Source organism: Aedes albopictus, chromosome 1, assembly GCF_035046485.1.
Source record: "Aedes albopictus strain Foshan chromosome 1, AalbF5, whole genome shotgun sequence".
Lineage (NCBI taxonomy): Eukaryota > Metazoa > Arthropoda > Insecta > Diptera > Culicidae > Aedes > Aedes albopictus.
In genome coordinates this window covers 49,103,707-49,126,898 of record NC_085136.1, presented here as the reverse complement: position 1 = coordinate 49,126,898, position 23,192 = coordinate 49,103,707, and the positions used below count along the sequence as shown (strand labels likewise).

The 23,192-nt window shown below is 42.0% G+C and overlaps 1 protein-coding gene across 4 annotated transcripts in view; it reads right to left on the bottom strand.

Moving 5' to 3' along the window:
* LOC109416129 (PDZ domain-containing protein 7) overlaps positions 1-23,192 on the bottom strand; it is a 589,320-nt gene that overhangs the window by 551,592 nt on the left and 14,536 nt on the right. For all 4 annotated transcript variants that reach the window (XM_029855992.2, XM_062844495.1, XM_062844494.1 and 1 more), the window contains one exon: positions 15,263-16,042. The gene's annotated coding sequence lies outside the window, so the exon portion shown is untranslated. The remainder of the gene's footprint in view (positions 1-15,262; positions 16,043-23,192) is intronic.

Below are 23,192 nucleotides of genomic sequence, written 5' to 3'. Positions count from 1 at the left end.
AAACTTTCACGAAATTTTTCTATGAGTTTCCAAGGGTTTAAGGAATTTCTTGAGACAACATTCCAGAAATTTCTTAGAAATTCCATCAGCAACGTTGAAAGAGCTTCTGAAAAAAAATCTTGGAGAAATCTTTGAACATAGTCTACTAGGTTATGACATCCCAAGTGACATTTCTGATGGAACCGCAGGAGTAATTTAAAAAAAAATCTTTGTGGGAACTTCTGCACGAATACCTGGAGAAACACATAGATAAGGGTCTGCAAAGATCACTGGAAAAAAAACTCTAGATATATATTTTTTGGAGGAATTTCCGTAGAAATGCCTTGGAAATATTTCTAAAATCTTCTAAAGGAAATGCGGGATAAATTTCTGTGGAAATACACGGAGGAATATAGGGAGGAAATTCTGAAGAAATCTCTGTATGGACTTCTGCAGGAATGTCTAGAGCAGGGATGCCAGATGTTTTTTTATGTATGGCATGGAGTAACTAAAAGCAATTATGAAAAAATCTTTAGAAGAAATCTCGGAAGGATTTTCTGGATGAGTCCCTGATGAATTTCCTGGACATAATCATGCGGGAATTTAGAATGGAAGCTCTAGAACAATTCCTGAACAAACCGCTGCAGCGCACCAGCGCGCTGGTGAACTTACTGAAGAATTAGCTAAATGAGTCCCTCAAGTTGTTTCTGAGAAACTTTACGAAGAAACCAATGAAAGAATCTTTGAGGGATTCAATGTAGAAAATTCTAAAGGATCCCTTGAAGAAATTTCCAATGTTTTTTTAACGAATCCCAAAAATAAAGTTCTTAATAATTTCAGAAGGAAGCCATAAAAATCTGCCTAAATGAATCATTGGAGAAGCCTTGGAGAAATTACATAAAGAAGAATTTCTGAAAGAAAAAACACCGGAGGAGTTTCTTAGGAGCAAATGTCTGAAATAATTTTCGAAACCATCTACGGATTATTGTTGGAAGAAATCCATAGAAGATTTCCTCGGAATCCTTGGACAAATTTATGAGGAATTTAATTAGACATTTTATAGCAGTCCCAGAGATATTTCTAAAGAATGTCTGGAATTATTTCTAAAGGAATCTTTGTAAGAATTTTCAAAGAAGTCTCTGGAAGATTTTATCCTAAAAAAAGTATTTATGGATGATTTACCTAAAGAAACGTTGAAAGCATTTCTGAAGAAATCCGAGAATGCTTTCCTAAAAGAATTCTCGTATGTTTACCTGAAAAAAATCTCAAGAGGAAGTTTTGAAAAATCCTATAGAAACATTTCTAGAGGCGTTCAAGAGTTCAGGAATTCAATGCAAGATTCCTCCTGCAGTTTCTTCGGATTTCTTCAGGAATTCTTTCTAAGGTCCTCCCAGAAATCATACGAGAACTTATTTCAGTATTTGTCCCAAAACTTCTTCGGGATTGTTTCAAGAATTCCTTCCGGGCTTCCTACGGTAATTCATCGGGAACTTCTTCCGGGATTTCTCCAAGAACTATTTCCGGGTTTCTTTCGGGTTTCCGAGATTCCTTTGGCAGCCCCATCACCCGAGCAGAAGAGAAAAACAACAGCATAACAAAATGCGTTATTTTGGCAAAATAACTGCATAACGGAATTAGTAATTTTCATGTTATTAACATAACATATTGAGTTATAAACTTGGCTGTCATAAGCGGCAAAATAACAAGTCACATAACAAAAATTTGTTCCTGAAAAATCAATTTAATAGCATGTTTTGTTAGTGGCAATAACAACTTAATAACAGTGAATTTGGGAAATATTTCAATAACAAATTTTGATATTAAAAAGTTATGTTTCGAAAGCAAAATTAGGGTAAAAACTAACTTTTTTTACTCATTTTTGGGTAATTATTTTAAGTGTGTTATTCTATTTTTAGAAAATAACAGGTCACATAAAAAAATTTCGAATTCATTATAAAACTTACAAACATGGACGGGATTTGAACCTCCAGTCGCCTTTACCAATGAGGCTATCACAGCACTTGCAGTGAGGGACGATAGAAGCTTTACTGGTTCTACGTATTGCCAGTTTCCCCATTCCCCCATTTCATGTTTGCCAGTCGCAGGACAAAAATAGACAGAGATTTGAATGCAAGATCAAACAATGAACCTCTCTCTCTTACCAACAGCGCTATCGCGGTGCGCAGACATGCGCACTGTAACACTAATAACAGTGGTGGCGTTCGCATGGCCCGTCGTCGACTGTTTCGGAACAAAGAGAACGACGAAAAAGTTGCTAGTCGACTATTTATGATTGAGCTTCGTCATGGGGTGCATTTTGGTGGTGACAAAGATTCTTTCCAGACGGAGATGATTTTTTTTTTAATTTTTTGTTTTGTTCGCGTTGTGAGAACGGCGATTATACACGTACCTACGTGAGCAAAGGTAAATGGTAATTATATCATATGCCGATATGATTACTTCTGCAGATGCTGTTTAGTTTTATTCTGTTTTAGATTATTTTTAGTAATGAAAAAAGATATTTATGACATAATGTCAAACAATATATGATCGAATAATAATAGATCGAAAGAAAAAAGTTATAATAGACAAATGCAATCATCAATTGAGCAGAATTGTCTGTATAGGTGACATTTTTATTGATTAGAATTATTTAGTAGGTACCATATTTGCTATCTCCAATCTCACTAACATTCATTACTTCGTAATACATAGTCTGTTCGGTACTTTTTGACGTTATAATTAGAGGTTAGAATAGCAGTACTGTTAAAATGACATATAAATTCAACTAAGTTTACTCAATTTTGAGATAAAAAAAACTCATTTGCAGATGTATCACTTTTTGAAGGTAAAATTTTACTTAACCTATAAGAATTGGGAATCGTAGAAAAGTGATAGGAATTTGGCACCGTAACGGGACTGGGATATTGAAAGAAGGAAATTAACACAAAGATAAACATATCAATAGCTATGATGCTATATTTACCCAAAACTCAAATTATAGCAATGAATAAAATAAAAAATACGGATGAGTCTGATGAAATTTCTAGAAGTTGCAATGCCTTTATTTTTTACTTCATAATATGAAACAGCAGACAAAAAAATAAAGAAGGTAAACTATGTAATGGTTATATCTGCGATGAATTTTCTCCGATTTTGACAATATTGATCTCATGTGATCCAGATTTATTTTTTCCATCAACAACAAATTCGACTAAACCGATCTGGTCATCGTGAGTTAAGAAAAAACCCGAATTGCCATACACGCGGAATTTTCCATAGACCAGCTGCAATTGGCTTCTTTAGTGGTGTTGAGATAATTCCATATTCACAATCTACATGCCAAACTGAGCCGACATCCAAATTTTCATGAACTTTGGTGCCCGGGAACCTATTTAAAAATCGATTTAAAGTTTGTATGGGAGCGATTTGTCGAATCACCCCTCGTCGCATTTCGTACTGGGCGGAGCTGTCAAGCAGTTGCCCAGCTGTCAAAAGGTGATTTCAAAAAATCTTTTTGTAATTGAATTTAGGTATCAAAATAAAGTTTTAAAAATCTGAAAAAAATCATTCTGGCTTAAAAAAAGGTGCTCTTTCGAATAAAATCAAAAAATCAATATATTATTCTTAATTTGAAAACCCAATTGGTGATTGGTACAAATTAAGTACCTTACCAAGAAAAAAATGTTAAATTTAAATTTATACGTTCAATATGTAGTCCGTCCAAAGTCTTACACCGTACATCAAACCGTTTTTAATTAGATTTTGTTTTAGATTTTATAGAGGCATTTTAAAATCTTCTCCTGTGTGGTAGGGATAGGATTTTTCAAAACACCATCGTTCTTCTTCTTCTTCTTCATGCACCATCAAATCACCAATAGCATATCTGCCCAGCCTAGGCCCAAAGTATTGACTTCAAAGTAATCATTACGAAGCATAAATGTCAATTTCTTGATTTTACTTTGGCTGACCAAGCCAAGGTTGACCGTAGCATTTTCATAATTCAAATCTCAATTTGTTCATCGAGCACATGTTCTGTTGTGCTGCACGTGGATGTCAAAGCGTTTTCAACAGTGTAATTACGAAGCATGTTTCACGAGAGACCATATCTTTTCAATAAGCTAACTCCACAACAACGCCGATATTACTGCGCCACTTGGGCAGTGGCTGGTATTTTGGGTTTTTTTTTTCAGCTACAACTCAGTCAATTTCAGAAATTCAGCAAAACCTCGCGCCGCCCAGCAGGGACTTTGTTTTGTACACATTACAGCACCTCCATGTCACGTAATATACCACACCTCTTATCAAATGTGATACCGTAAGCGTACCATACTTTGCGCACCTAGGGCCTAACTTTGCGCACTTTTCAAAAAATCGTTAAATAGTTTTTCTGGTGCATTATGCAAACTTTTTCCCACGGAATACTAGCTAATGATATCGGGCATGCACTTTGTCTCAGTTTGGATGTAATGATAAATGGAAGAGGAAGACAAATTGATGAGTGAATATGCAGTTGCTTTCCCTAAAATGCTGTAAATAACGTTGTAGAATGACGTAGGTTTTGTTTCAAAATTTGTTTTAGTTTAGATAGCAATACCATAAAGTATTTGTGCACTCTCAATAATACAATAATAACCAAACTTGTTCCACAACAGAATGTAATATTGAAATGTTATTTAAGGGCTGCATACCAATTGCTTGGTCATAACAAAATAAGATTGTCCAACAAAACATGTTATGGAAACGTAATGCCTTGATAATTCAATAATAACAAAACAAGATATAAAAACAGGTTTTGTGATTTCGTAGTTATTAATTTGATATTCCCCTCTGCTCGGGCAGGGATTCCTGCGTTATTTTCTTCTGGGCTTCTGTCAGGGATTGCATCTGCAATTTCTTGAGGAACTCCTCCGTGGATTTCTTTCTGAACCTATTCTGGGATTCCTCTTGGAACTTATTCCGAAAAGTTCTTCTGGAACTCTTTTAGAAATTGCATCCATGATTTCATCAGGAACTCATTCCAGGATTCATCTAGGAATTCTTTTCAGGTTTCTTTCAAAAGTTCCGTAGATTTTTCGAAATTCACGTTGGTTTCACTCATTGAAAATGTAAATTTTAAACTCTGGCTGAAGGATTCCTGGAACTCCATGAGAAATTTCTTGGAGTCCCAGAAGGAATCTCAGGAGGAATTCTGGAAGGAGTTCCTGAGATGGGAACTGTTAGGAATCTCAGAAGAACTTCTGAAAGAACCCCAAAAAGAATCTTAGATATTTCTCTCTGGGAAATCACAGAAGGAAATCATAGAGAGATCCTAGGAAAAAAATGTGGAGAAACCAAGAAAGGAATTACTGGAAGAATCTCAGGAAAAAAAATGCTGGATAATCTTGGAATGAGAGATCTCGGAATTAACTTCCAGAGAAATTTTGAAAGGAATTTTGGAAAAATCCAGGAACTCCTGAAATACTCTGAGAAGGTGTTCCTCGAACAGAGAGCAGAGAGCTCTCAGCCAATAACTTTGTAAGTGCGCTTATAAAAGGCGAGAAGCGGGCTTTGTTCCAGTTGAAACAAAAAATTCAATGTTTTATGAGGCGTTTGAAGCCAATCATACAAATAACTTCTATTTCACTATAATAAGTTTCTACTCGGCCATGCACAGCTTGCTTAAATAGATCTTTTGCATAATAATGACCTCTTGGCTTTGTCTTAGACAAATGTTACCACTGCCTGCCTTGAGATGAAAAGACTCTCTGTACGTTTCCGGAATCACCATTTCGACAATAGTTCATTTCAGAAGCCTCGGCCATTAGGAACTAAATTTGAATTTGAATAGAACGTAAATAATATAGCAATTGAAATTCTAAGAATTATTTCTTTTTAGAATGTTTTCCGGAAACGATTCTGACCATAGTTTGACATTGCAGTAGCATGAACCTGTGACATCGAAGTAACCTATGTAAATTTATAACATGATCATACAGCTTCAATAGCTGACGATGACGATGACGATCGTTCATACCAAAGCCTACTTTGTTTGCCCCTCCTCGCTCAGGATCTTAGAAACCTCTGCCAACCAAAGCAACCCACGGGACAGGAAGGCAATGATCTCGTCAAGAGGGTGGGTTCTCGCAAAAACACACACCACTTAGCTCAACACACCTCTAGCTAAGTAGATATCAGCTGAAGTGAATAGCCCACCGTCGCGCAAAGTTCGTCAAGGAAAGGTGTTCGACATCGCCACCGCAACCAGCTCAATTCTACCAGCGCGCGAAGGTGCTCTGCTGAGCCGGCGAGGTTATTTTGTTTTGGTGGGAAAAATTGGCGTTTGCCGCTGCCTACCTGCTCCATTGCACCCGGTCGTCATCACCCGCACCGCAAGCCCCAGAAACCACTTGGAACATTAAGTTGAGGGTTGAGAGTGTGAAAAAAGAACCAGTTGTGAGAAAATTTGGATTACGTATAGTTTTGTTGTGCACAGTTTTTTTTTTGTTCGTTGTATTCTGCACTGATCCAGTCTAAGCTTGCTGACTGCTGGCTGCTGCATAGGTATAAACAGGCGGTGGCAAATTAATGAGAAACGAGAAAAGCGCATGGAACAGCATACAAAAGTGTTTGGTTAACTTTTTTGCCTCTTGCCCGGCTGGGTATGCTATGAACCGGGAATAGAAATCATGCGACAAAAGTTGAAAACATCAAACAATGCATGAAAACGGCACTCACTGTTTCGGCTCCGTGACGCTCGATGGTGCTTGGGCCCACAAATAAATAAATGACTAAATAATAAAAGAAATAGGCTATGGTTCCCACATAGGTCCCCGGGATTTCGAGGGAAATCCTTCCAGGATTTCGAGGGAAATCCTTCCAGGATTTCGAGGGAAATCCTTCCAGGATTTCGAGGGAAATCCTTCCAGGATTTCGAGGGAAATCCTTCCAGGTTTTCGGGGAAAATCCTTCCAGGTTTTCGAGGGAAATCCTTCCGGGATTTCGAGGGAAATCCTTCCGGGATTTCGAGGGAAATCCTTCCGGGATTTCGAGGGAAATCCTTCCGGGATTTCGAGGGAAATCCTTCCGGGATTTCGAGGGAAATCCTTCCGGGATTTCGAGGGAAATCCTTCCGGGATTTCGAGGGAAATCCTTCCGGGATTTCGAGGGAAATCCTTCCGGGATTTCGAGGGAAATCCTTCCGGGATTTCGAGGGAAATCCTTCCGGGATTTCGAGGGAAATCCTTCCGGGATTTCGAGGGAAATCCTTCCGGGATTTCGAGGGAAATCCTTCCGGGATTTCGAGGGAAATCCTTCCGGGATTTCGAGGGAAATCCTTCCGGGATTTCGAGGGAAATCCTTCCGGGATTTCGAGGGAAATCCTTCCGGGATTTCGAGGGAAATCCTTCCGGGATTTCGAGGAAAATCCTTCCGGGATTTCGAGGGAAATCCTTCCGGGATTTCGAGGGAAATCCTTCCGGGATTTCGAGGGAAATCCTTCCGGGATTTCGAGGGAAATCCTTCCGGGATTTCGAGGGAAATCCTTCCGGGATTTCGAGGGAAATCCTTCCGGGATTTCGAGGGAAATCCTTCCGGGATTTCGAGGGAAATCCTTCCGGGATTTCGAGGGAAATCCTTCCGGGATTTCGAGAGAAATCCTTCCGGGATTTCGAGGGAAATCCTTCCGAGATTTCGAGGGAAATCCTTCCGGGATTTTGAGGGAAATCCTTCCGGGATTTCGAGGGAAATCCTTCCGGGATTTCGAGGGAAATCCTTCCGGGATTTCGAGGGAAATCCTTCCGGGATTTCGAGGGAAATCCTTCCGGGATTTCGAGGGAAATCCTTCCGGGATTTCGAGGGAAATCCTTCCGGGATTTCGAGGGAAATCCTTCCGGGATTTCGAGGGAAATCCTTCCGGGATTTCGAGGGAAATCCTTCCGGGATTTCGAGGGAAATCCTTCCGGGATTTCGAGGAAAATCCTTCCGGGATTTCGAGGGAAATCCTTCCGGGATTTCGAGGAAAATCCTTCCGGGATTTCGAGGGAAATCCTTCCAGGATTTCGAGGGAAATCCTTCCGGGATTTCGAGGGAAATCCTTCCGGAATTTCGAGGGAAATCCTTCCGGGATTTCGAGGGAAATCCTTCCGGGATTTCGAGGGAAATCCTTCCGGGATTTCGAGGGAAATCCTTCCGGGATTTCGAGGGAAATCCTTACGGGATTTCGAGGGAAATCCTTACGGGATTTCGAGGGAAATCCTTCCGGGATTTCGAGGGAAATCCTTCCGGGATTTCGAGGGAAATCCTTCCGGGATTTCGAGGGAAATCCTTCCGGGATTTCGAGGGAAATCCTTCCGGGATTTCGAGGGAAATCCTTCCGGGATTTCGAGGGAAATCCTTCCGGGATTTCGAGGGAAATCCTTCCGGGATTTCGAGGGAAATCCTTCCGGGATTTCGAGGGAAATCCTTCCGGGATTTCGAGGGAAATCCTTCCGGGATTTCGAGGGAAATCCTTCCGGGATTTCGAGGAAAATCCTTCCGGGATTTCGAGGGAATTCCTTCCCGGATTTCGAGGGAAATCCTTCCAGGATTTCGAGGGAAATCCTTCCAGGATTTCGAGGGAAATCCTTCCAGGATTTCGAGGGAAATCCTTCCAGGATTTCGAAAGAAATCCTCCCAGGATTTCGAAAGAAATCCTCCCAGGATTTCGAAAGAAATCCTTCCAGGATTTCGAAAGAAATCCTTCCAGGATTTCGAAAGAAATCCTTCCAGGATTTCGAAAGAAATCCTTCCAGGATTTCGAAAGAAATCCTTCCAGGATTTCGAGGGAAATCCTTCCAGGATTTCGAAAGAAATCCTTCCAGGATTTCGAAAGAAATCCTTCCAGGATTTCGAAAGAAATCCTTCCAGGATTTCGAAAGGAATCCTTCCAGGATTTCGAAAGAAATCCTTCCAGGATTTCGAGGGAAATCCTTCCAGGATTTCGAAAGAAATCCTTCCAGGATTTCGAAAGAAATCCTTCCAGGATTTCGAAAGAAATCCTTCCAGGATTTCGAAAGAAATCCTTCCAGGATTTCGAAAGAAATCCTTCCAGGATTTCGAAAGAAATCCTTCCAGGATTTCGAAAGAAATCCTTCCAGGATTTCGAAAGAAATCCTTCCAGGATTTCGAAAGAAATCCTTCCAGGATTTCGAAAGAAATCCTTCCAGGATTTCGAAAGAAATCCTTCCAGGATTTCGAAAGAAATCCTTCCAGGATTTCGAAAGAAATCCTTCCAGGATTTCGAAAGAAATCCTTCCAGGATTTCGAAAGAAATCCTTCCAGGATTTCGAAAGAAATCCTTCCAGGATTTCGAAAGAAATCCTTCCAGGATTTCGAAAGAAATCCTTCCAGGATTTCGAAAGAAATCCTTCCAGGATTTCGAAAGAAATCCTTCCAGGATTTCGAAAGAAATCCTTCCAGGATTTCGAAAGAAATCCTTCCAGGATTTCGAAAGAAATCCTTCCAGGATTTCGAAAGAAATCCTTCCAGGATTTCGAAAGAAATCCTTCCAGGATTTCGAAAGAAATCCTTCCAGGATTTCGAAAGAAATCCTTCCAGGATTTCGAAAGAAATCCTTCCAGGATTTCGAAAGAAATCCTTCCAGGATTTCGAAAGAAATCCTTCCAGGATTTCGAAAGAAATCCTTCCAGGATTTCGAAAGAAATCCTTCCAGGATTTCGAAAGAAATCCTTCCAGGATTTCGAAAGAAATCCTTCCAGGATTTCGAAAGAAATCCTTCCAGGATTTCGAAAGAAATCCTTCCAGGATTTCGAAAGAAATCCTTCCAGGATTTCGAAAGAAATCCTTCCAGGATTTCGAAAGAAATCCTTCCAGGATTTTGAAAGAAATCCTTCCAGGATTTCGAAAGAAATCCTTCCAGGATTTCGAAAGAAATCCTTCCAGGATTTCGAAAGAAATCCTTCCAGGATTTCGAAAGAAATCCTTCCAGGATTTCGAATGAAATCCTTCCAGGATTTCGAAAGAAATCCTTCCAGGATTTCGAAAGAAATCCTTCCAGGATTTCGAAAGAAATCCTTCCAGGATTTCGAAAGAAATCCTTCCAGGATTTCGAAAGAAATCCTTCCAGGATTTCGAAAGAAATCCTTCCAGGATTTCGAAAGAAATCCTTCCAGGATTTCGAAAGAAATCCTTCCAGGATTTCGAAAGAAATCCTTCCAGGATTTCGAAAGAAATCCTTCCAGGATTTCGAAAAAAATCCTTCCAGGATTTCGAAAGAAATCCTTCCAGGATTTCGAAAGAAATCCTTCCAGGATTTCGAAAGAAATCCTTCCAGGATTTCGAAAGAAAACCTTCCAGGATTTCGAGGGAAATTTTTCCCGGATTTCGAGGGAAATCCTTCCAGGATTCCGATGGAAATCCTTCCAGGATTTCGAGGAAAATCCATCCAGGATTTCGGGGGAAATCCATCCATGATCTCGAGAGAAATCCTTCCAGGATTTCGACAGAAATCCTTCTTTTGTAGGATGTTCTGCTGGAACCCCAGAAAATATTTCTCAAAGAATTTATGGTGGGACTTTTGGAGTAATTTGCGGAGAATTGATTCAAAGGTGGCGGAATTTTATGAATAAGAAATCAATGAAGCAACTTTTGAAGAAATCCCTTGCTGAAATTTCTAAAGAAAACCTTGAAATACTGAAAGAGTCCCTGGGTATAATTCTGGAGAAATCGTCACAAAATCATGTAGGAGTTACAATAAAAAATCATAAGAAATTTTAGAAGAAATCTCCTGTTTCATTCCTGTAGAAAATTCTGATGGAATCTCAGGAATCTCAGGAGGATTTGTTGCAGAAATTCTTAGAGGAACTCCTAAATTTATTTCTTGGGAAACTTCAAAAAAAAATTTGAGAAACTTGAAAAGAGTCCCTGAAGGTATCCTTCAATAGAGTGCTTGGAGGGTTTTCTAAAATAATCCTAGGGAAATTTGGAAAATCTCTTGAGAATGAATGAAAAACAAACTTTTGAAGGTACATCTGTTTCAGAAAATTTGAATATTTGTCTATGATGACCTTAGAAAACAGAACACCTAAAAATTGTTTAAATTTCATAAGCAATTCTTTTAACGTGGTTCACCAGGCTTTCTCAATCCAGCAGAAACAATTATGTAATTTCCAAAGGAAATTCATCTTACTTACTCTAAACTTCGCTTACAGATAAACTTCGGTTTACACTTCCAACTGTTTTCTTATATTTTTAACCTACTTATGGTAATGCTAGCTTTCAAAGCTTGTACATAAATTTGAGGGCCTGTTTTCGATTTTCCTGTAACATTATTTCTCATCGTTTATTTTCGTATATTTTATCGGTACATGCTAATTTTAAATCATGTTCAATGATGTATTGTGTTTCTCTGACATGTTCTTCTTTACAACCCGTTCGACGGAAATTTACAGGTTTTTTTTTATCGGATTGATGATCACATAACGAGCGGAATGATGTAGAATTGGGGCAGTCTTCGAGACAGCTTTTTACGGAAGACCTTCAGTTATTCCCCACCACTCGGGTTCCTTCCTGCCTTCTGCCGCATCATACGAGATTGCTTGAAGAACAATCATAATCACTTCCATCCCCTGCAACAACTACATACGCCTTTTCATTAGGCATTCTTTCTCCCATTCGACTCAGCTAGTTTTTTTTTTTCTCCCCGCTTTCAACTGACCCAAACAGTTACAACTCCGGCCAGATTTCATGGTTATGGCGGTGGCGGCTTCTCTCTCTGTTCATGGCAGCTGACCCGTTGCAATTTTCTTAAAAGGCAAAACGGAGCGCGCAATGGTCCCACCCGACCCGGAGGAGTCCGGTCCACATGTGTTGTTACGGCGCGGCGCTCCTCTCGATGACCCATTTCGGCCCAAAGAGCGGCTTGATGGCAGAACGAAAGCATACACGAGAAAAAAGACTTCGGCGTTCATTTAACGCACTGAAAAAACTGCAGTTAGACGAAGAGGAAAAGTGTGTTTATGACTGTGCCATTTGCATGCCTGGCAGTTAAGAAAGAGCTGTGCCTTGTTGTGATTTGAATGGCCAGCCAGGTGCGGACAGCGACGGGTTCGTCGCCTGGCCTCAAGGGTTCTCCGTTCAATTTGACCAACTGTGAACAAAGCTTCTGAATTCAAGTGGTCAACTTTAGGTTTCGATTGAAATCTTTAAACTTGCTTCATTAGGTTTTTTTCTCTCTTGGATCAAGTGGTTTCCTGCTTACATTCAATGCAGCTGTACGCTGCTGTGCTCACCCAAGTGTTCCAACTCTTGCCCAAACCCCGATCAATGCAATGCAATGGACCACAGATCTGCCTAATTGAATCTAAGTACCGTTGAAATGCGCGAATGAGAGCCGGTTTCAAAACATGACATTGAGATTCGGTGGTGTTTGAAATTTACCAACTAGATGTTGTGCACCGGACCATTCATTGCATGGAAATCAACCGCAAAAACCAATTACAACACGATCAAGATCTAGTTTCTTTTTCTTCTTCTACCAAAACTATGTCCCCATCGCTGCTGTTTCGCACCCGCTCCCATAAGAGACAGGCAGCGTGCCATCGCTCGACTAACCCCCTTCGCTTGCACGTTTGTTTATTGTCAACGAACGGCACTAGACGCATTTTGCAGAGTGTCACCTCGCCGAAAACACAGGCAACATTTGCGTAACTGCCAAAAGCACGTCGTTGTCGACGTTGCCGTTGCCGTTGTGAATCAAGTAAAGAGGTACCATAGTGGACAAGAAATTTAAATAGAGTGACGAAATTTGTACAAAATACGTTCATCAAAACCCTGAAACCCCTTCGAAATCCTGGAAGGATTTCCCTTGAAATTCTGGAAGGATTTCCCTCGAAATCCGGGAAAGATTTCCCTCGAAATCCGGGAAAGATTTCCCTCGAAATCCGGGAAAGATTTCCCTCGAAATCCGGGAAGGATTTCCCTCGAAATCCGGGAAGGATTTCCCTCGAAATCCGGGAAGGATTTCCCTCGAAATCCAGGAAGGATTTCCCTCGAAATCCGGGAAGGATTTCCCTCGAAATCCGGGAAGGTTTTCCCTCGAAATCCGGGAAGGATTTCCCTCGAAATCCGGGAAGGATTTCCCTCGAAATCCTGGAAAGATTTCCCTCGAAATCCTGGAAGGATTTCCCTCGAAATCCTGGAAGGATTTCCCTCGAAATCCTGGAAGGATTTCCCTCGAAATCCTGGAAGGATTTCCCTCGAAATCTTGGGAGGATTTCTCTCGAAATCCTGGAAGGATTTCCCTCGAAATCTTGGAAGGATTTCCCTCGAAATCCTGGAAGGATTTCCCTCGAAATCCTGGAAGGATTTCCCTCGAAATCCTGGAAGGATTTCCCTCCAAATCCTGGGAGGATTTCCCTCGAAATCCTGGGAGGATTTCCCTCGAAATCCTGGAAGGATTTCCCTCGAAATCCTGGAAGGATTTCCCTCGAAATCCTGGAAGGATTTCCCTCGAAATCCTGGAAGGATTTCCCTCGAAATCCTGGAAGGATTTCCCTCGAAATCCTGGAAGGATTTCCCTCGAAATCCTGGAAGGATTTCCCTCGAAATCCTGGAAGGATTTCCCTCGAAATCCTGGAAGGATTTCCCTCGAAATCCTGGAAGGATTTCCCTCGAAATCCTGGAAGGATTTCCCTCGAAATCCTGGAAGGATTTCCCTCGAAATCCTGGAAGGATTTCCCTCGAAATCCTGGAAGGATTTCCCTCGAAATCCTGGAAGGATTTCCCTCGAAATCCTGGAAGGATTTCCCTCGAAATCCTGGAAGGATTTCCCTCGAAATCCTGGAAGGATTTCCCTCGAAATCCTGGAAGGATTTCTCTCCAAATCCTGGAAGGATTTCCCTCCAAATCCTGGGAGGATTTCCCTCGAAATCCTGCAAGGATTTCCCTCGAAATCCTGCAAGGATTTCCCTCGAAATCCTGCAAGGATTTCCCTCGAAATCCTGCAAGGATTTCCCTCGAAATCCAGCAAGGATTTCCCTCGAAATCCTGCAAGGATTCCCCTTGAAGGATTTCTCTGGAAGGATTTCCCTCGAAATCCTGCAAGGAGTTCCCTCGAAATCCTGAAGGATTTCCCTCGAAATCCTGGAACGATTTCCCTCGAAATCCTGCAAGGATTTCCCTTGGAATCTGAAAGGATTTCCCTAGAAATCATCTGGTAGTTCACCAATTAGTTGGCGATTATATCGCTTTGTGGCGCTAGTTATCAAGTAAGGCTTTAGACTTATCTACCTTAGGATCCAAAGGAGATAGAAAAGTGCTAAAGTAACACATTTGTCATAAAAAAATCATGGCAGCGCAGGTTTTTGTTGCACAGAAGACAATGTGACTTACTTCCAACAAATAAATGCTTGCTAGAAGTAAGTCACAGTGACCTCAGTGCAACAAAAACCTGCGCTGCCGTGACTCTTCTATAAAAAGTGTGTTAGTTTATCACGCCGAGGACCTGGGATCGAATCTCACTTCCGACATACTCACAAAATGTGAGTTTTTGCTTCGGAACGGAAGTAAAGCGTGGGTCCGGAGATTAAATAGCCTACACACTTAGTTTTATTTCACGAGCTCGGCTGTGCGAAGCTCGGTTTCTGAATTTTAACCGAGACTCAGCTAACAATATGGTAGGTTGCTTAGCAACAGAGGGTGTTATACTGATTCTCGGTATTTTTAAGCTGAGATCTCATCAAAACATTCAACTGATTAATCGGCTGTGCAAATCTCGGCATTCGTAAACCGAGATTCGGCATTCTAAATTAAGTGTGTAGGGCTAAAAATCTCGTTATATAGATGCCAGTAAGAACAGAGTTTCATTGCAATATGTTTGGCATACATGATTTTACACAATAAACACCCACAATGTGTTACTAATTTGTGTTTATCATCATGACTATTAGGGTATCGCGCCACTTGGGCGGTGGCTTCTATATTCGTCTGTTTTCCACTATAACTCAGTCAATTTTGAACCAATTGACTTGAAATGTTGTACACTGGTAGATACTATACCTATCTCACCGCATTCCAAAAGTTGTGTCAATTGGTTCAAATTTGACTGAGTTATAGTGGAAAACAGACGAATATAGAAGCCACCGCCCAAGTAGCGCGATTCCCTACTAGGATAAATTATTAATATAATATCTATATGAAAACAATATTTAAACGAGATTTTTATAACTACAAAACTACTATTGCATCCCACTCGGGCATCAAGATGACGTAAGAAAACCGAAAGCTGGAAAATGTAGGTACTTACCGGGTTCAACCTGGTGGCCAGCAAAGCGCTCACTCGATGATGGATGGGCCAAGCGAGCGAGCGAGCGAGAAGCGGCAATTGCAGTGTTGTACTTCCCCCTCGGCCTACTCCTCTGGGAGAACAGACACCGAGCCCGATGGTGGTAATCAGGCAACGGCTACTTCGATGAAGCGATGAAGCTCAACAACCACGATGCTGATGCTGCTGATGATGATGATGACGGAGAGAGGAAATTTGTAGCATGAATCGGCCTCTTCCTGTTTTTTGCTTTCCGTTGCTGCCACAGACTGCTCCAACCCATTAAAGATTCTTGAACCGTGTCCTCCCTCACCCTCACCGCCCACACCACACACTTCTTCGCACGTTTGCTTCGCGGCTCTTCTCTGCGTTCCAGACTTGTGGCGTTTCTTCGATTCACCTTTGGCGCGTTTCTCCTGATTCCTGCGATTCGCTCGAGAACACTACTGACTGTCTTCCTGTCCGTTTGTGTCCGATGGGTGGTGGTTTGTGTTTCTAGAACTTCACTTCACACCGAACTTTTCGAAGTTGGATCTCTTCTTCTTGTGGCAGTTTGTTCCCATGGTGATGGCAATCCAAGCAACCGAAGCCTCCGTCTCCGTCCAACTTAACCTCAAACTCATCGACATGCTGGACACAGCCGCGTTGTTGGTGGTGTCTTAATTTGTTTCGTTTAGTAGATTGCTCAAGTTGGACACTGGCTGCTGCTGCTGCCGGGAGGTGGTTTGCACCGAAAACATTTTCCAAATTAAAACAATTCAGCTGCGAAACAAAAAGAGAGAAAAACACAGTTTGGATTAAAAGCAGAAAACACTCGACCACAGCTAGTTTAATGTTGCAATTTTTTGGAGAGCATACTAATTCGGGCGTGCTACGCCAATGCCAAGTCAAACTCGACCAGAAGTAGCAGTTTTTAGTAGGGTAATGGGGACGGTTTTCGACTATTGGCAGTACCGACGCCTGCCAATGCGAGGCAAAATCATCTCTGAGAGTTTACATCGAGTTTCAATTTGTCATCAACTGCAACACCATGTTCTTCAATATCTACTTCATCTTCATACCTAAGCTAATTTACCCTTAAACCCCATGGAAAATGAGTTGATCGCAACAAAAACAAATAAAAGAGAAAAACAAGCAACATAAACCACCGAACACGACACTGCATCACATTAGGTACAATCCATTGCGCATTACCCACTTTCAGTCATTGGTGTGTTGAGAGGAGGAATCCCGAACGACCGACGACATGGCCAACTAGCAGCTTCGATTCGAACGCCCGCGCCAACTATGATCACCTCGCCTGCTACTGCATCTCCACCACAACAGGTTGCAGAAAAGCCCATCATGAACCCTACCTCTCATCTCTGTACACACTCTAGTCGCGCCACCCAAACGTTATTCTATTTAGTTATGGCAGTTGGGCATCTACCTACCTACGTGTACCTACTGCCACGCCGCCACCTAGACCTACTCTAGTATTTCATAATATCCCTGGTGTCCGCGCCGCCGGTGTTTCTCGCGACTCAATGGATGATGATGATGATGGTGATGGTTAAGTACTGCATCAGCTACCAACCAACCAACCAACAGCAACGAGGGAGAAAAAACAAAACCGCAAAAATATCATCCACCCGAACGTGAACACTTTTCGGTGCCACTTATGCCTTTGCGTTAGGGTGGGTCGTTTTTAGTGTTAAAAAAGCATTTCTCGACTCTGTATGGGACATAAGCACAGAGAAGTGTGAGTGGCTGGATTCAGAAGATTCCTTACTGGGAGTACCTACGTTGTTCGGCGCAAAAATTAAACAATGTGCGTATGAGCGGCTAGATTCGGGAAATTGCTTGTCGGGAGCTAGTTGTGCTAACATAGTAAGCATTGGATTTGTATCCCCTCAATGAAACACTCCTTGTTAGTCACTATACTTTGTCAGACGCTTTTCATTCTATCAGATTATCAGCCGAGGATAGCTCTTACTGATTGGTGCAGATTGCCACCGGCCAAACAACAAGCCGCAAAATTCTCAAAAAGTACAAGTATTTTACCTAAAGCATGCCCGTAAGAAGATCTGGAGAAGGTTTCCTGTCATCACCACCTGTAGCTCAAGATGGAGTAAGATCGAGGACGGACTTCCGCCAAACGGTTCTGTTCAAGATCAGCAAGTTTATTGGTTCCAACGGCCAAAAGGAAGTGCCAAAAGGAAATGGCCAACGAAGCTTGCTACAACCTTCGGACCGCCGTCCAGGACAGCTGCACCATATCAGAAGATTAAGTACTACAGAAGCTGATGCGGTTGGTCACAAGTCAGAAGCTGCAGGAGATCGAATTCCTCCTCAACGACGAATGGATATCGCTGATCCTCATGATGAGGCTGCCGAAGCGATACGAGCCGATGGTCATGCGAATGGACGTATCAGATATCAAGTGGACGGCAGACTGGATGAAGTCAAAGTTTCTCCAGGACGTGACAATCGAGCCCGGCATCAGGGTTGGTGGTTCAAGTGGAGCATTAGAAACTAAACTGTCGCAAGGTAGCACAAAGCAGGACGGAGCAGGAAAAGGAAGGCACACTTGGCGTGTAAAAACCTGAACTCCCTGGACGAGTGGATATTGTGCTCTGGAGCCGGAGACTACATGTGCAGAGACAAGAGGGTTGGCATATAGGTATATCACAGGGGTCACATTCCATCTTTGTGACAGACGCTTCCAGACAGTTGTGGCAACGAGGGACGTCGAGCTGGATGCTGATGCGGGAGTTGAGTGCTGTAGACTAGCTCTCTGTATGTACTCTGAGTTCCAGACCTCGCAGTAAATCTTCTTTCTGTGATCTGCAGGAAGATTGCGTCAAGTTCTGGAGGAAATCAAGTGTGGTCAAGCACGACGCGATGGGAGAAGTCATCGCTAAGGGTCGCGAGAACGCTACAGGCCATTACTAACTGCAGATATCAAGGTTACATACAGTGTCTCAAAAGCTTGAAACCCCACAGATTCGACGACGAGATTAACGTGGACCAAGACCAGTACGTGTTTTACAAAACGACAGCTTAGAGATCACTGCATTCCCGTCATACTCGAATGAAGTAGCTGTTGGAATGCAGCTGGGCACAGTAACTGGGCAAGTTGGATTTTGCTTCCGATAACGACCACCATTTCTCGCCGAAATACATTCCACAGGTATCAGGCGACTGAATTCGATGCGTTGAGCGTGAACGAGACGTGCTGATAATTGGCGGATCTTTCGAATGGACCGAATTTCAGAGCTTCAAGGTCAAAACTAGTCCGAACGGCACCATCGAACGGTACACGGCAAGACTTGTGATAATACGTTTTCGCAAGTGAAAGGAGTGGACTACGACGAGACGTATACATCTGTTGTCCGCTACGCCACTATTCGAATCCTCCTTGCACTGGCAGCCCAGCTGTACTTCTTCGTATGGAGGTATCAGAAACGTTTCAAGGGGCTTTAATGGCGATGCAGGGAGGGGGGTCTTAGGAACCTTTAAAGCGCATTACAAGGGGTTTCAGAGGCGTTTCAAGGCATTTCAGAGACATTTCAATGAGTTTCAAGGAGTTTCAGGAAGATTTGAGGGGGGTTAGCCAGCATTTCTGTGGCGCTTCAAGGGGTTTTCAAGGGAGTTTCAGGGGGTTTCTGGAGACTTTTTAAGTCGTTGCAAGGGTATCAGGGGCAAATTAAATTGATAACGTGGCTTTAAAGGGCTTTTCAATAGGGTTTTGAAAGTTTCAGGGTCGTTTAAGGCATTTCAGGAGCGCTTCAAGTGTGTTTCAAGATCATTTCAGAATGATTTCCGGAACTTTTAAAGGTTGTTTCAAGGGATATCAGGAGCATTTCATATGGTTTACGAATATTGACGGGTGTTTCAATGGGATTATGGAGGTTTCAGAGGCGTTTCAAGGCATTTCTGAGGCGTTCCAAGGAATTTCAGAGGTTTTTCTAGAGAGGTCTCAGGACCCTTTTTATTTTATTTTATTTATTTATTAGAAACACATGACTTAAGACTACTGTCTTTTCTTTGTCAAGGCGGTTAAAATTACATACTTAAAACATTAACAAAAAGTTTCTACAACACGTTTTAAGGTTGAATTAAGAGGTTACAGGGGCGTTTCAGAGGGATTGAAGGGGTCTCAGGAATCTTTCAATGACATTCAGTGCTATTTTAAAGAGATTAATAGGATGTCAGGAGCGTAACAATAGTATGAAGCGTTCCACAGACTTCATAGAGCCTGTGTTGACGCGCCAGTGAATACTGGTCACCCTAAATAGTTATATGCAATCGTTGACTGGGTAAATAGAAGAGAGAATTTACAGAGTAATAAGTATCGGCAAAGGTGATAAAGTTAACCTTTCAGGACGCGCCTCTGTTTATTGGTGAAGCTGCACCGCGCTTGCGCTGCAAACAAAAAGCAAAGTTTTTTGGTAGGTTTTTACAACGGCGCGCGTCCTGAAAGCTTAATAGTAGTTTACGCAACAAGGTGCAGAATGAAGATTTTTACAGCACGAGTCGTACATTACGACGAGTGCTGTGAAAATCGAGTTATGCACCGAGCTGCGTACAACGTTTTTTGCAATTTCATAAATTACCACTTGAGGATAGTTTTTATCAGAGCTTTTTCATCAAACCGCACACTGATGTTTATAGCCATGTTTAAGAAAGTCTGATGATAGCAGGTTACACTGTACAGTTGTCACAATGTTTAAACCTGCGTCCAGAAAGCATCAAGAAGTTGATCAAAACTGAAAACAGTGCTGTAATGGTTCATTACGCAACGCAAATCAGTGCGATAATGAACCATTACAGCACTGCTAGTTTGGTGTGGGAAAGTAGGCCTTTTCCTGTCAGATTCGCGTGAGGTAAAACAGCCTATTACGATGAGAAATTGCAAAAAGTTATTTTCTGTTATTGAACTATTTGAAACCAAGCTAAAGCGTATAAAAAAGACACTACACCGTCTTCAATCAGAGGTTCTACAGACTGAACGATCACAAACATGTGATGTGGCTTCGTAGCCGTGCGGCTAGTGTCACCAAGCACTTACTCGCATCGTGCTGTGAAGGAACCCACGCAGAATTCCCGCCGCAGCTGTTAGGAAAAGTTTTCGGCTGTGCCATTGGGCGTTGCATGCCAGTCCTCTGTCTAGTGTCGTGCTTCCTACAAAGAGATTTAAAGCTCACTGGAAGCATGGAACGTGTCCGTGTCTTAAAAACATGAGACAAAGGTCATCACACGAAACACCCACTGGTCCAGTGGAGAATTTTCCGTTTTGTCGAAAAGTTTTCACCGACTGAAGTAGAAATCGAACCCACACTCCGAGGCTTACGAAACGCCAAGACGGGTGATACCGTTAACCACACGGCCACGAAGCCCACAGCGGCACTAATAAGTGTGAGTAGCTTTGAATTTGTCAAATGAAGTATGCTTTATAATGAATATTTTTTTTAGTTCCAGCTAATCATAAAAAAACGTCTTTCGACCTGCTTTGAATCCCAGTGGCCCCCCCAAGACCCTCTTAAACGCTCCTGAGACCTCCATGTGTCCCTTGGAACAATACTAAGACGCTCTAAAGCGCTCCAGAGACTCGCCTGCACCCCACTGAAACCCCCCGGAACCCCATGAAATACCCCTAAGACCCCCTATAACACCCCTGACTCCCTGAAGCGACTCGGAGGCTTCCTGGAGGCCCTTGACATCCCCTAAAGAACCCTTACCTCCTTCTTCTTCTTCTTCTTCTTCTTTATGGCTCTACGTCCCCACTGGGACTTGGCCTGCCTCGCTTCAACTTAGTGTTCTTTGAGCACTTCCACAGTTATTAATTGAAGGGCTTTCTTCGCCTGCCAATGCATGAAATTGTATATTGTGAGGCAAGTACAATGATACACTATGCCCAGAAAGTCGAGAAAATTTTCCCGACCAGAACGGGAATCGAACCCACCGTCTCCGGATTGGCGATCCATAGCCTTAACCACTAGGCTAACTGGAGACCCCAAGAACCCTTACCATCCCGTGGAAATCGCCTGAGACACCCCTGGAGCCGCCCATAAAACATCCCTTATACGCTCCTGACACCCCTTGTAGTTCCCTGGAACCACTGAAACCCCCAGACACGACTCGGAGACCACTCTAAACGACCCTGAGACCTCCTGCTACCCCTTGAAACCCACGGGTTCCAATTAAAATATATTCAATTCCTTCGTGGATACATAAAGGAGTTGTTTTAAAGATGTCTTTGAGATTTTTTTCAGGAAACTTGTTCCCAGAATTCTTTCAGTGATTATACTTTATGAATTTTTCTAGGAACCTATAACGATTTTTTTTTTTCAAATTTGTCTCCTGTAATTTCCTAAGTGATTTTCAGGGCATTTGCCGGGTACTTCTCTCGAGATTCACCCCGGAACTCCCTTACTCCTCGAAATTCATCCGACGATTCCCCAGATTTTTTTTTTTCGAGACACTTCCATCCAGGGGATCTTAAGGGATTCATCGCCATAAGGAATTCAAGAGATTCAATCTTCTTTCTCTCTTTTCTCTACATACACAATTCATGTATTTCCAAATAGCCATCGCTAGAACCAGAAACGAAGTGAAAAAAGTCGTTTCCCTTCCTTCCAACTTCCACAGCACAGTGTATATAACGCCTGTAAGTTATGCAACCAAAGCGAACAGTGCCGCTTGACCTTAACATTCATCACACAATCTATCACCTGACGAACACTATAAATAATCCCCTATCCATGGATCGCATCACCGACCCAACGGTGACTCCCAGATCTCCCATCCTTTCCATCTAACAAATACTCCAGTCCGTGCGGGTTGTGGGGACGCAGAAGTGCTCTCGGTCTCTAGCAGCAATAACCAGCACACTTGAACATTCCTTTCCCTTCCCAGCTGACAATAAGAACTTGGCCGGCGCCGTTATTAATCAAAAATGTATGAGCTGCTCAAATTGTACTTTGAGAATAAGTGGAGTGTCCCAGCCCTTATTCATTTGGATCTAAGTGTAATTGATACCAGCTCAGATCAATCACGGAGGAGCAACCATTAACATGTATAGTCAGATTTGATCGTGATCAAGATACTATCTAGCAGTGACCAAAAATTGGTTTGAAAATGACTAAGTTATAGTGAAAAAGTGCACAAAATATCAGCCACTGCCCAAGTGGTTCAGCACCCTAATGTTCCCGTATGTTCCCCACTTAATCTTTGCGATTTTTCATGCAACTCTTTTTGAAGTTTTTAAAAACTTCTTGTATGAGTTTCAGAAGAATCTTTCCAGAGTTTCTGAAGATTCTCCTCGGAGTTTCTTGAGCTTCACTCTGGAGATTCTGTAGGATCTTTCTGAGGAGCTTTTGGATGATCGCCGTAGCTGTAGGAGTTTCTGGAGAATTTCTGGAGAATCTCTCCGTTGTTTCGTGAGAGCCTGTGAAGTTATCAAACTTTTTCTCAGAGGTTGCTATCCCCATAGTGTCCAGATAATGTCTACTGAGTTTCCGGCAAGTATTTTTTTGAGGTTTCTGAAACTTCTTGATGAGTACAGGTACTCTTCGATATAACGTACAAACAAGTTTTCTCTTTGTACGTTATATCGAAGTGTACGTTATATCGAAGCAGAGAAGAATTTAATATTTTTAATGCTAGTATTGATGTATTCGACGTGAAATTAATCCCAAATAATGTTTTGGTGAAATTTACAAAACCAATAATGAAAAAACTTGAGTTTTGACGAAAAATTCATTTCGTTTTTTGTGCTTCGATATAACGTACATTTTGCTTCGATATAACGTACACTATATTTTTCCCCAAATTGCGCTAATTCTGGGTAACCAGGCTAATGCTGCAACAAAACATTGATTTGAGTGATTTCATAGTTTATCTAAGGGTTATTCGGGGGAAAGATCCA